Source organism: Coccinella septempunctata, chromosome 3, assembly GCF_907165205.1.
Source record: "Coccinella septempunctata chromosome 3, icCocSept1.1, whole genome shotgun sequence".
NCBI classification, from domain to species: domain Eukaryota; kingdom Metazoa; phylum Arthropoda; class Insecta; order Coleoptera; family Coccinellidae; genus Coccinella; species Coccinella septempunctata.
The window spans coordinates 28443789-28457091 of NC_058191.1; the positions used below are offsets into that span (position 1 = coordinate 28443789).

At 36.2% G+C, this 13303-nt stretch overlaps 1 protein-coding gene across 9 annotated transcripts in view; it reads left to right on the forward strand.

Moving 5' to 3' along the window:
- The first annotated feature begins 5694 nt into the window (after window positions 1-5694).
- Window positions 5695-13303, forward strand: part of LOC123310579 (brain tumor protein) — a 187710-nt gene continuing 180101 nt past the window's right edge. For 3 of the 9 annotated variants that reach the window (XM_044894113.1, XM_044894109.1, XM_044894114.1), the window contains exon 1: window positions 5695-6125. The gene's annotated coding sequence lies outside the window, so the exon portion shown is untranslated. The remainder of the gene's footprint in view (window positions 6126-13303) is intronic. The other 6 variants (XM_044894112.1, XM_044894107.1, XM_044894120.1 and 3 more) reach the window with 2 other exon arrangements.

Here is a 13303-nt window from a genome sequence, read left to right on the forward strand (position 1 = left end):
AATAAGAACCCCAAGTGAGCGAATAGCAAAATGAATGAGCAAAAGAACTGGAATAATGTCGAGTTTATTCAGTAAACTAATTGAAATAGGGAACTAAATGAAACAAAATAAGAGAGATCAATTAACACAACAGTTTGAGAGTTTTTGCAATGAATAAGATGAAATAAGAATCCGATCAAAAGATGGCATAATTTCAGCCTTTCGCATTGTTTTATTTCATGGTTTATGGAAACTGATACCTAATAACAAATTATCCTACCTTAAATATACAAAAAATAAGCAATTCTTTTTTTTTGTTGAAAAGTTTAATTTGTTAGCTGGATGAATATTTGAGAGATTCACATAATATATCTGCCCTTCAAAAGGTCCAGAATATTTCACCATAAATCATAAAATAAATATCAACAGATTACAGGCGTTTTGGTTCTCAAGTCAGGTACTTCGAGCAAAGCCCATCCGGTGTCTTCATAGTCCAGTCTACCATAAAGATGCTGAGTCGGTATAAAGGTCGACAAACCAGTTATCTTCACTGTACCACCTACCTGTTCAAGAGAAACAAGATCTAGGTGGTTTGTTTCACCGCCAAATATCACCCTCCTAGGTGGTACGCTAGCGGACAGTCGATTTTTTGTCGAGTTCGTTTTTTAACACGTTCAACAGCTGACGCTGACATACCCCAAAACGGGGTCAGTATACGAATAACCTAACGAGATGAATATCTACCTACCAGTTTTTTTCAATTCGTGTAGCTGTAATACGATTATTTTCACACATTTATTAGGAATATAATTAATTCAAAGTGGATTGGTAAAAGAAAGACGGTTGAGGTTCACACATGGGGATGAAATGTACGAAGAGATCCTACGAATTTTGTTGAAAATTTACTCTGAGATCCATAAGACACAAAGATCTTTTTTTATAAATTAATTTATTTATTGTTTATTTAATTTATTAATTAATATTAACACAAAAGTTAAAATGATAGGATTGATTTTTCATATATTTCAATGAATTTTCGTTACACTGAATTTATGTTGAGCAGTTAATGAAGTTTTTTATCCGTAAATAGTTGAAAATTTCTCCCGCTCTTCAAGTCTTCAGAAGGTCGATATTTTATCATGTCGACCTTGAATTAAATACCGGAAAAATGCCTGGAACGAATCAGAAGCTTCAATCTAACTATCATGTCACTATGGTAACTGGTGGATTCTTCGTAAAATTCTTTAACCCAGCGGGAAATTATTGAGTGGAATTTTCCTCGGTTGGCTGGATATAAATATCAACTTATGAATTTTATGATTTGATTTATCAATATTGATGAAAAATTTCTTAATTAATCTCGCCCCAGCTTGCATTAATATTCATGAGTTTTTTTTAGGTGAGAATTTCCTCAGATGAAGTGAACCTCCAAATAAAAATGGTTTGGAAAAATAATCAGATTTTCGAAAATTGTCATCTCTCTTTCCATCCACCAAAAAGTAATTATATTCTTCATCGATTGGGCTGCTTTCTCAATCACGAAAAACAGCACCTACACAGTATTCTCGATGCTCCCACTCCTGTATTGAAACTGTAATGTTTTAAAGCTGAGTGATCCATATTTTTTATTTTTATATACCTATTGAATATTATTATCCTCTTGCATAAACATTCATCGATTCGCACAATAATTCAAATGTTTTCCCAATAGATATATTGAATTCTTTTTGTTTCCTTTTAAAATCCTCATTCAAACTTATGGTATATGTCGAAGGACATTAAAGCTTTGTTATTATAAAGTTAAAGTATGTAAATAATTTAATCAGGAATAAATAAGTATTTATAACGGATATTCTTGGTATGAAAGCAAATACCTACTTAAAAATAACACTTAAATTTTATGTACTCAGGATTAATATTACGAGCCGCAATATATCTTTATTACATATGTTTTCAGTAATAATAAACCTCAAATAACTGCAGAAGAAATAGACCAAAAATTTGTATGGGCAAATCAAAATAGGTAGGTACCGACAATTGAAATTTATGACAATTTTTTGACGTCCTTATATACTATTACATTTATTATTAAATATCAGACATACAGCCATTGCATTGTAATACATTTGCTGTTACATCACAAGTCACCAACACTTTTTTCAAAACATCGTTTTATAAGTAGTATTCTTTCGAAAGCGTTTTTCTGTTGTTTTATTTTTTATTTTGATCGTTTTAATTCAGGTAGGTGCATTACTATTCCTATATTTATATTTGAGGACACGTGTCAATCAGAAATATCATTTTTATAAGATTTTTGGTAATCAAAATCTTGGTTGGTCATTTTAAAATTAATCGAATAAAATAATAAAAATTGACATGCATGATTATTACATGCATTAGAAAAATTATTATCAATAATCATGAATATTTATACAGGGTGTTCCTCAATTGGAGGTACAAACGAAGAGGGAAGATTCCTAATGTAATTTTAAGAAAAAAAGTTCCATAACATGGGATCGCAAACGCTTCGTTTTTAAGATACAGGGTATTGAAGTTTGAATTTTTGTTTACGAATTTATCGAATATAAATCATTCCTACAAATAGGGAAAATAACCATTAAAACTAATAAGCTTACTAGCTGGATTTTTTATGACAATTCGTATTTTACTCAGGATATCGAGAGAATTTCTCAATTTTTTTTTTCGAAATCTGTAGCAGATTCGACAAAACAACAGGAGTAGTTTAACAACGAATCTTCTTTTTCAATTTTCGGAAATTAACAGTGGCTCACCAAAAAAAAGTTCTGGAGGGGTGAAAAAATATCACCCTGTAGATTTGCTATCGAAATTGGCATGTCACATGGTGTGAACTACCAATTATATTATTTATGCCAAATTTCAGTTGAATATCTTGTGGAGTGTAGATACTATAAGAAGAAAACTCGTAAAAAAATCCAACTTTATCACACTGTATCTCGAAAACGAATCGTTTGCGGTCCTATGTTAATGACACTTTTTTTCTTAAAATTACTCAAGGAATCTCCTCTTTTTGTTCGTACCACCAATTTAGGAACACCCTGTATTTCGGCGAAACTAATGGATGGTCTGATGGTTAAGTTAATCGTAGCAGTGTCAATTTGGTTGTTTTGTTCCACATCCTATTTTGAGCAAAACTTCTTCTCGATCTTATCCACTATGTATCTTCTTATTCAAACCGTATCTAAAAATTTTAGTTTCATTGTTGCTATATTCAGTGCTGCTCCATACGATCATTTTTTTATATTTAGCGATATTTTCTTCAAATTATATGAGTCAGAGAATGTTATTCGGAATGTGAGGTGAAATAATAAAATGAGAACACAAATTTTGATATATTCAGACTAAGAGATACCTACAATGAAAGGAAGCGTTACACACAGAAAGTATAATTTCTTCAAAAAGGATGTTTTGACAATCATTTTCATAACAAAAATAACAAAATTTGCCATACTTATAGGTATTTCATTTATAAGTATACTATTAATGACCAATTCACTGCTTTCTTGTAGACTATCACTCCAAGTAACTTGAACATTATGAATTCACTTTGTGAGATTCTGTATAAAGGAAGGTGGGAAGTTTTCTCCGCATTATATCACTTGCACACTTGCATATGCTTGAGCTCCATGCGATTTAAATCCTGTGAACAAGGAGGAGGAGACTTTTTGACTAGTCCATAATACTTTGACAGTCACAAATGTCCATTACAAAGGTAGTTTGGAAATCAAACATAAGTATTTGGAATTGCGTCAGAGAGTTTTGACGCATGGCTTGAGTCTGCTTTGTTCAGAATCCTAATAAACCATGTTACCTTCGTCTGCCAGGTAGGATAAGGAGACTCAAAAAGCATCTAGAAGGCTGAAATACGTAAAAGAAGGAAAGCAAGTTGTATAGACCCTCAATAATCGCTGTGAGAGTTGTGCTACCATCACCATTAGCTACGTCAACTCAGGCAAGTCGTTTGAATCCCTGCAACCAATTGCGCGTGGTGTTCCTTTTTTTTTAATTCTGTCCACTTAGAGACTCATAGGTGAAATAACGAAGCACAATGGACAAATATGACCTGGTTTCAGCCTTCAACTCATTCTAGAAAGTTTGAAGCATGCCTACTAGGAGCTGTGGCTGCTATCTTTGTATATTTTCTAGTTGAAATTGTTATCCAGAGTGAGACCCAGATATTTGTTATCTCCGGAGCAATTGACAGTTCTGATATTGAAATCCCTGCATGATTTATATCCTTCTTCCTCGTACCTCTTCTGAGTGGGCCATTCGGAACCTAACCTATAGATCTTAGATGCTTGTTCTTGATGGTTATAACTGAATCGTCGGCATAAATATGAGCTTTGAAGTTGGTTGCCTCTCTAGGAGGTCATCCTGGTCATCTTTGTGGGCATCCTTTGCAAGTATACATAGTGTACTTCAGACTGGAAGGTGTGCCGTTACAGTGTGAACTCTCAACATTGTGGCTACCTCTCTTTCCTCTCTTTAAAGTGCCCCAGTATAGCCAATCATTGCAAGTGAAATCTAACCTAACCTAACCTATAGATCTTAGATGCTTGTTCTTGATGGTTATAACTGAATCGTCGGCATAAATATGAGCTTTGAAGTTGGTTGCCTCTCTAGGAGGTCATCCTGGTCATCTTTGTGGGCATCCTTTGCAAGTATACATAGTGTACTTCAGACTGGAAGGTGTGCCGTTACAGTGTGAACTCTCAACATTGTGGCTACCTCTCTTTCCTCTCTTTAAAGTGCCCCAGTATAGCCAATCATTGCAATTAAAATCTAACTTAACCTATAGATCTTAGATGCTTGTTCTTGATGGTTATAACTGAATCGTCGGCATAAATATGAGCTTTGAAGTTGGTTGCCTCTCTAGGAGGTCATCCTGGTCATCTTTGCGGGCATCCTTTGCCAGTATACATAGTGTACTTCAGACTGGAAGGTGTGCCGTTACAGTGTGAACTCTCAACATTGTGGCTACCTCTCTTTCCTCTCTTTAAAGTGCCCCAGTATAGCCAATTATTGCAAGTAAAATCTCCTCAGCAGAGAGCATGCTCTCCACCTCTGTCACGAGGATATGAAGACCAATGAGTATTAATACTTAATATCAAAGTCTACAACCGCGCCTTACGTATCTCTACTGGCAGCTAATGAGATCCATATAGTCTCATCCCTTACAAGGTCGTACTTGTACTTGAGAATATTGATCAGCTATGATGTATGTCCATCATCTTTACATCACTGCACATATCATCTACATCTCTATACACAAGAATTGGAAATTTGACAGATTGGCATTAATGTCACAGATACCAACAGTTATGGTCTATGCCCTGTCGACCCTGTCTTTCCATGAATGAAAACTTATCCAGTTCCTTCAAATCATAATCCATCAGCATCAGAGGGAGTAGTTGAACTAACTCCTATTGTTGCCATCATCAACGTTTCCTGATTTTTGTTGTTGTTATCCATCGAGACCAAGATGAAGTCACATACCAGAGACCTCTCCTCCACGTGTATATGTAGGGTGCAATGATCAAGTTTACATATTCGCAATGAATATAGGTGCCTACCGCAATTTCTTGGATAAGCTCTTCGTTCTTTCTTATTTTATCCTCCAACTGCTCCACTCCCAGCAACTCCGCAGAAACATACTCCATTGAAGAGAAGAGAACCGGCGACAGTGTGCTTGTGCGAGTCGTGCGGAGAACAAATCAACATTCTACTTAGGTAGTTTAAACCAGCGCAACTGAACGCTGCTCTCGCTTCAAAACCAATCTATCTCTCTAGAGAGGGTTCATTGAATCGCGTATACATAGTTCTTAAAACGCAAACGTGATATCATCGCTCGTCATGGCCACAGACATCTGTTATTAAAATGTGTATGTGTGTTTTATCCAGTGGTTTATCAAGTCAATGTCTTCTTTGTTTCAAACGTAAGTAGAAGTTCGTTATGTTTAGGCGGTATTTTATCCAGTCGGTTTTATTGTTATAATACATCGTTCAGTGTGACCCTCGAGCTTCATTTATCGATTCGGATATTTCCATGCCTGTTATTTTATCTGCAGAACAAACTATTTGCCGATGACTTTTCGCAAACCGTTGTGGTAAGCAATATTTTGAACTTAACCTAACTTTTCCTGTGTTTCATAGTTTTGTGGACGTTACAACAAAACTAACGTTGAAAAAAATAAATACACGTACGAGTCGTGCAACAGCTTTCAGACTGACATCTACTAAAAGCTTCATTCAGAACCACTTCCCTCAAAACAATGTCCTTTCAATCTTTCAAGTCGTTCAGTGCCGAGTACATTTGTTTTGAAATCGTTTTTTGCGCAATCTCAGTTCGAACTATGAACAAAGAACAAAGAAAGAGGGGAAAACATCCCTTCCCCCACTTTGAGATAAAGAAATAATTGAGAATTATTGAGGTTTTCGTCTTTTGAGGTTTCTGTTGACGAATATTTGTACTATCATCGAATACCTATAGAATCGTGTTCTCGTTTTCGTACGAGAAAGTGAATGTTGGATAACTATTGCCAACGGGATCCTCTTGAAACAATTTTGAATGGAACTCCTACATTTACAAGCCACTAAAATTAATGCGGTAAAATTCATGTACTTTGAATTCTGAAGGAATAAAATTATACTGAAAATTTGAGGTTATGTTGTCAAAATGATAAACTGAAACTCTCGTAATTCGGTTCGAATTCCATACTGGTTGTATGAAATTGAATCTACTTCGAGATCGAACGAATTGTGTTATTGCATATTTTCAATTTTGTGCCAATTTTATACAGCGGTCGTCATCGTGACTTTAAATATGTATTTCAAAAATAGAAAGAATCACATTCGATATATTATGTTTTTTTCGGCGGATTCGATTAAAATCGAATTGAAGAATTTTTCTGAAGACAAAACTGATCTTTTGTAGAATTATTGAGCGGGAGAATTGCGAGAATTACGTCTGTCTTATCTGGAAAACTTTGCGTTTAGGTGTCTACTTTTATGTTGAGGAAATGCAAGTAACGAAATCAAGGTCGAAATTGCGGTTACACGTGCTTATGAACCAACGGTTTGTTTCTATTTATTTTTCAACGGAGTTTGATTATTTTCATTCCAACCGTATATTTTTGAATGTATCTTCGTGCGATCTTCCTATCGTGAAATGGTGCACACATCATAAGGCTGAACTCAAATAGGATTTTTAATATTTTTGTGGTTATTTGAGTACCTATATTGAAGAATTTTTTATTTTTATTTTATTTAGGTTCTTATGTTTATTCATTCTTTTGTCTGACATCGTTTCTACTTTGGTGATTTAGTATTAGTCGGTATAGGAGTAATACTACACAATTTGCGTACAGTTTAACCCAAGATTTTGAATTATTTATGTATATGTATAGGGGCTGCACGACACATACTCTCCTTTGTGCCAGAAGCCAGAACGTATGCTCGAAGCTTGCCCTACATTTCAAAGAATCATGGGGAATAATGAAATGAAATTGCGTGAAATTGACACAAATGAAGAGTGGTTCATTTGGGTTACGTTGAGGACTTTACTCGAGAAATATGTTGTCTGGAAAATTATTTCCTATATGATATTAAAATCACTGTTATATTTCTACTATTTTCACACTTATCCCAATCTCTAAATTTCAAAAAGGAAAGGGTGGTGGTAGGCAAGGCGGTAGGTGGCGTCCAAAAAATTTTAACCTCCTTCGATATTTTTGCAGTTTTTACATGTAAAGGTAACGCTTTGAAACATCCTACTCCATATGGGAATTTTGAAACCTAAATTTCAGGTCCGTTTGTCCATCGTAGGTCCATGTTTGGCCACCCATTTTTTTCATTTGTCTAGACCGTTTGATGGATATGGAAAAAAAGTTTGGTGCATTTTCTGAGGAGTATTACAAAATTACGGAAACGTATTAATTATTATTTCATTTGTCCACCCACAGAACCATAGAAATCAAGCTTTGGAAAGTGTGAAGTTGGCAACCCGAAAAATGCGAATTTTGAAACAAAAAATTCAGGGTCTCTCTCCTATCGTAGATACAAATTTTTTTCATTCATTTTTTTATTTGTCCAGGTGCTGTTTTTTTCCTTGGCTTTTCTGAGCAGCACGCTCAAATTGTGAAAACGTATTTTTGATGCTGGAATAAATCGTTTTTTCCACTAGTGTCCAGGCGTTTATTTCTTTTGTCCAATCAAAATATCATATAAATTGAAATCAATCTTAAAATTTTTTGTAAGTGTGATGCAAATTTTTAAACCACAAATTCAAATTCGTTTATCTGCATTTGTCCAGGATCCCTTCGTGAGTCTGAAAAATTTATCGATTAAATGCACGAAAAAACTTATTTTTCCATATCTCTGGAACGGCGTCAGGACAAATCAAAAGTGTACCTTCTACGTTGGATAAAGGATCCTGAATTTCACACTTTCCAAAATTTTCAAACATTGTCATGTCTATGGTCCTGTGGATGGACAAATTAAATAATTGGTTGGACGAAAGTGGACTTACGTTGGACAAAGGATCTATACGGTTAAAAATGCGTTTTCGCAATTTGGGGGTGCTGCTCAGAAAATGCACATGAAAAAAAAACACCCAACCTAGATGCGGCGCTTATTTTGAGGGAGTAAATAAAGATATTTTGAAAAACTTTTCTTGTGGTGTGTGTAGGGTGTTCACAAGCACAATTTAAAGTTATTGTTATATATACAGGGTGTTCGAAAACAGAGATATGGACCAAAGTTACACTTTTTTAAATGTTACACCCTGTATTTGACCTTGAAAATGAAATGGCGAGCTCAAATTATGATGAGTTTCTTCAGATCACTTTATACCTTCATACTCTTTACGAGATAATGGCAAAAAATTGAAAATGTGGAGTTTTTCTATAACAATGAATGAAGAATCTAGTTACGCCAGCGATACAGACAGTATTTTTTCGAGTAGACAATTTGGCTACTCCTATACATGGAAAAAAAATTGCAACTGTGGAATATACAGAGTGATCATAATAAATTCATAAACATCCACTACAAATAATTTTCCAAAAACTGCTGAGAAACTATCAGGTTTAGGTGTAGGAAAACCTTATGAAGATAGTTTCGAAATTAATTTTTAATATAAAAATACCGGGTGTGCCATTTGAAATGAGACATTTTTGACGATTATTCGTAGTTGATGCTTAAGAATTAATTATGTATTAATGTATATTCCGAGGTATATTCCAGAGTTGAAATTTTTTATGTGCCGCAGTAGGCAACTTGTCTACTAGAAAAAATACTGTCTGTATTTTCAAAATATCTTTATATAGTTCCTCAAAATGAGCGCCGCTTCTGGGGTGGGCCAGCCGGTATAGCCTGTTTCCGGTATAATCTGTTGTTCGAATAAAAATTGACCGGTTCCGACATTTTCTCTGAAAACATTCTTGTAGAGACATAATTGTCACCCTCTGTAACTACTTCAAGAACTCAATAAAAATTTGCAAACCATAGTGTTCTATTCATGTAGAAGGTCAAGTGATCTTTCAGCTATAGCTCACCCCCTATTCCCTATTGAGAATTTTGGGTGATAGCTCCTAGCACCTAGAGTTGAGGATATTTCGGCTGACAATTCTGCTCAAAATATGTCCCCCTATGAATAGAAATTGACCTATTCCGGCATTTTCTCTGAAAACATCCTTGTAGAGACAATTGAAATTGGCCTGGCAAGTTTTCAAATTGTCACCTCTTGTAACTACTTCAAGGAATCAATAAAAATTTGCAAACCATTGTAATCATGTAGAGGGTCAAGTGATCTTTCAATTTAGGAAAAGCTCACCTCCTATTCCCTATTGAGAATTTAGGGGTGATAGCTCCTACTCCTAGGGTCGAGGAGATTTCGGCTGACAATTCTGCTCAAAATATGTCCCCTTACGAAAAAAAATTGGCCTGTTCCGGCATTTTCTCTGAAATCATCCTTGTAGAGACAATTGAAATTGGCCTGGCAAGTTTTCAAATTGTCACCTCTTGTAACTACTTCAAGGAATCAATAAAAATTTGCAAACCATTGTAATCATGTAGAGGGTCAAGTGATCTTCCAATTTAGGTAAAGCTCACCTCCTATTCCCTATTGAGAATTTAGGGGTGATAGCTCCTACTCCTAGGGTTGAGGAGATTTCGGCTTACAATTCTGCTCAAAATATGTCCCCTTACGAAAAAAAATTGGCCTGTTCCGGCATTTTCTCTGAAATCATCCTTATCGAGACATAATTGGCCTGGCAAGTTTTCAAATTGTCAACCCCTGTAACTACTTCAAGGAATCAATAAAAATTTGCAAAACATTGTAATCATGTAAAGGGTCAAGTGATCTTTTAATTGAGGTAATGCTCACCCCCTACTCCCTATTGAGAATTCAGGGGTGAAAGCTCCTACTCCTAGGGTCGAGGAGATTTCGGCTGACAATTCTGCTCAAAATATGTCCCCTTACGAATAAAAATTGGCCTGTTCCGGCATTTTCTCTGAAATCATCCTTGTCGAGACATAATTGGCCTGGCAAGTTTTCGAATTGCCACCCTGTATATTTCGAAAATTTCTAAAGTAATAAACTTTTTTGTATGGAATTTGTCGCATTTTAGCATTCACACACCGTCAGACCAAATAGGTGCTGATCTCTTCGAACGCAGGATACACATTTCGTTTCTCATAGCTCGGTTTGAAGGATTACCGTCTTGGAATCCAACCGGCTGCCTGGCCGCAACGGCTCCCACACACGTCGAAATTTTGCCCCCCATTCTCGAACTCCACCATGAGTGACAGCCTTTAGAGGTCTCGAACTGAACCCTGAAAAAACGCGATTCAAGGTTTCGCCCGAACCGGCCGTGGTATTCACCTCTATCCCCGGCGGAAATGACCACTCTGCTGCGGTTTTATCTACGCAACATACCGCGGCGACAAGCTGCGCGGACACGCAGTCATGTACCGAGCGTTTCGTTAAACCGTACGAATTAACCTACGAGGTATGTAGTTATTATTTGCGAATGATACGGCTCGTCGACGGCGCTGCGAACAATGTGTGGAATCCTTTGATTTCGCGACCGATGCCTAGGTTGAACAAACTTTCAGGGTCGCCGCGCCAACCTCCTGCGAACGTGTAGTTGATGAACCGCAATTAGATGGTATTATTCGGAAAAAATTATGGGACCTTGAGAGTTGAGGGAACCAGATGGATAGGCCAATAACTTTTGCGTTTCCTTTCCTCTATTCGAAAGTATTCCTGTTTTTTGTTTTTTTTTGAGTGAATTTGCACCTTCTCTTTTCTGAAATACAATACCGGTTTTAAAAGTTCAAGTCTCATAATCGCAAACATAAAGGGTGACAATTTGAAAACTTGCCAGTCCAATTATGTCACGACAATGATGATTTCAGAGAAAAAGCTGGATCAGGTCAATTTCTATTCGTAGGGGGACATATTTTGAGCAGAATTGTCAGCCAAAATCTCCTCAACCTTAGGTGTTGGGGCCATCACCCCTAAATTCTTGATAGGGAATAGGGGATGAGCTATACCTCAATTGAAAGATCTCTTGACCCTATGGTTTGCAAATTTTTATTGAGTCCTTGAAGTAGTTACAGGGGCTGACAATCTGAAAACTTGCCAGGCCAATTATGCCTCAACTAGGATGTTTCAGAGAAAATGCCGCAATAGGTCAATTTTTCTTTGAAGAGGGACATGTTTCTAGCAGAATTGTAAGCCAAAATCTCCTCAATCTTAATTGTAGGGGTTATCACCCCTAAATTCTCAATAGGGAATAGAAGATGAGCTGAACCTCAATTGGAAGACATTAGTATTATGTAGAGGGATATATTGTCATCCAATTGAGGTTTAGCTCACCATCTATTCCCTATGAAAAATTTAGGGGTGGTAGCCCCTATAGGGGCTACCACTCCTAGGTGTATACACCTGGAGTTGAGGACATTTCGGCTTACCATTTTGCTCAAAATATGTCTCCCTCCGAATAAAAATTGACCTGTTCCGGCATTTTCTCTGAAAACATCCTTGGCCTGGCAAGTTTTCAAATTGTCATCCTGTATGAGAAATATCCGAGGAAATATCAGACAAATGAAATTATTCTCATTAAGAGGCCTAAAGGGGAAAGACAACCATGGATGTGGGGTGTTGCCAGAACACTTAAACGATAAGTAGAAGCTACGAATATTACAATAGCTTCCATTTTCGTCGAAAAGATGGCAGCACTTAACGAACGTCTTTTTTCAATTCCACCAGGATACGAATTGTAGTCATTGGCGAGACTTTTGGAGGAATTTTTTTATGTGGAAATTCATAGAGGAGATAATTTCACCTCGGAAAGTTAATAACATGAATGAATATTTGTTTTTCAATGAAAAAAATTTTTTATCGTTCGACGAATTAAAAAATTTCTGACTTTCCTAGATGACGAACTGATTGAGTTGAATTATAATGAAAACCCCATATAAATTGGTGGTTTCTGACGTTAGATATTTATTTTCTCTTTTTGAACTGACCACTAAAACGGCGAAGACCCCTCTTGATACAGAAAATGCTTATAGTACGTCCCATTATTAACAGTTTGTCATATTCAATGCGTTGTTTTCTTGTATGGAAATGAATATTAAGGAGAAGTTTCTTCTTCACTTTCCTGAGGTGCTTCTTTTTTGTGATAAAATTCAAAATCACTTAGAATGATTATGGGCGTAGCTTAATAACATTACAAATGGTATCATTATTCGAATATAACAAAAAAACATTTAACGGTATAAAATACTATGCTCTTCAAATTCAAAGACTTTTAAGCCGCTTGACAGTACATTCAGTTTCTATTAAATATGATTCAGTTCCTAATCCACACTTACTACAATCGCCCCGCTGGTTTACCGATAGCTATTGAATAAAGCAAGATGCAGCTGGTGGTGGTGAACTTATGCGAACCTCTGACCCAGCATGACGTCAGCCTAGGCAATTAACGACAATATACTTCAGACACAGATCTTAGCCATTGACTTTTGTACCAGAGGACTCGACAATCAATATGTTACAACTCATAGGACTATCGATCAAAAAACAACCTATGGCCAGATCATTTCGCCAATAGTGGTGACTGCAGAGCACACATATTGGTCCTCTACCGATGGTACCAACTTCCTGATGATGGATGCTTCATTTTCCAAGTAGTATTAGGGGTTCCTTCTTCAAGTTTTCCATGCAATAGACACAACTTTCTAGTTAAGATCTCTTATATCTATTTTCATAGGACAT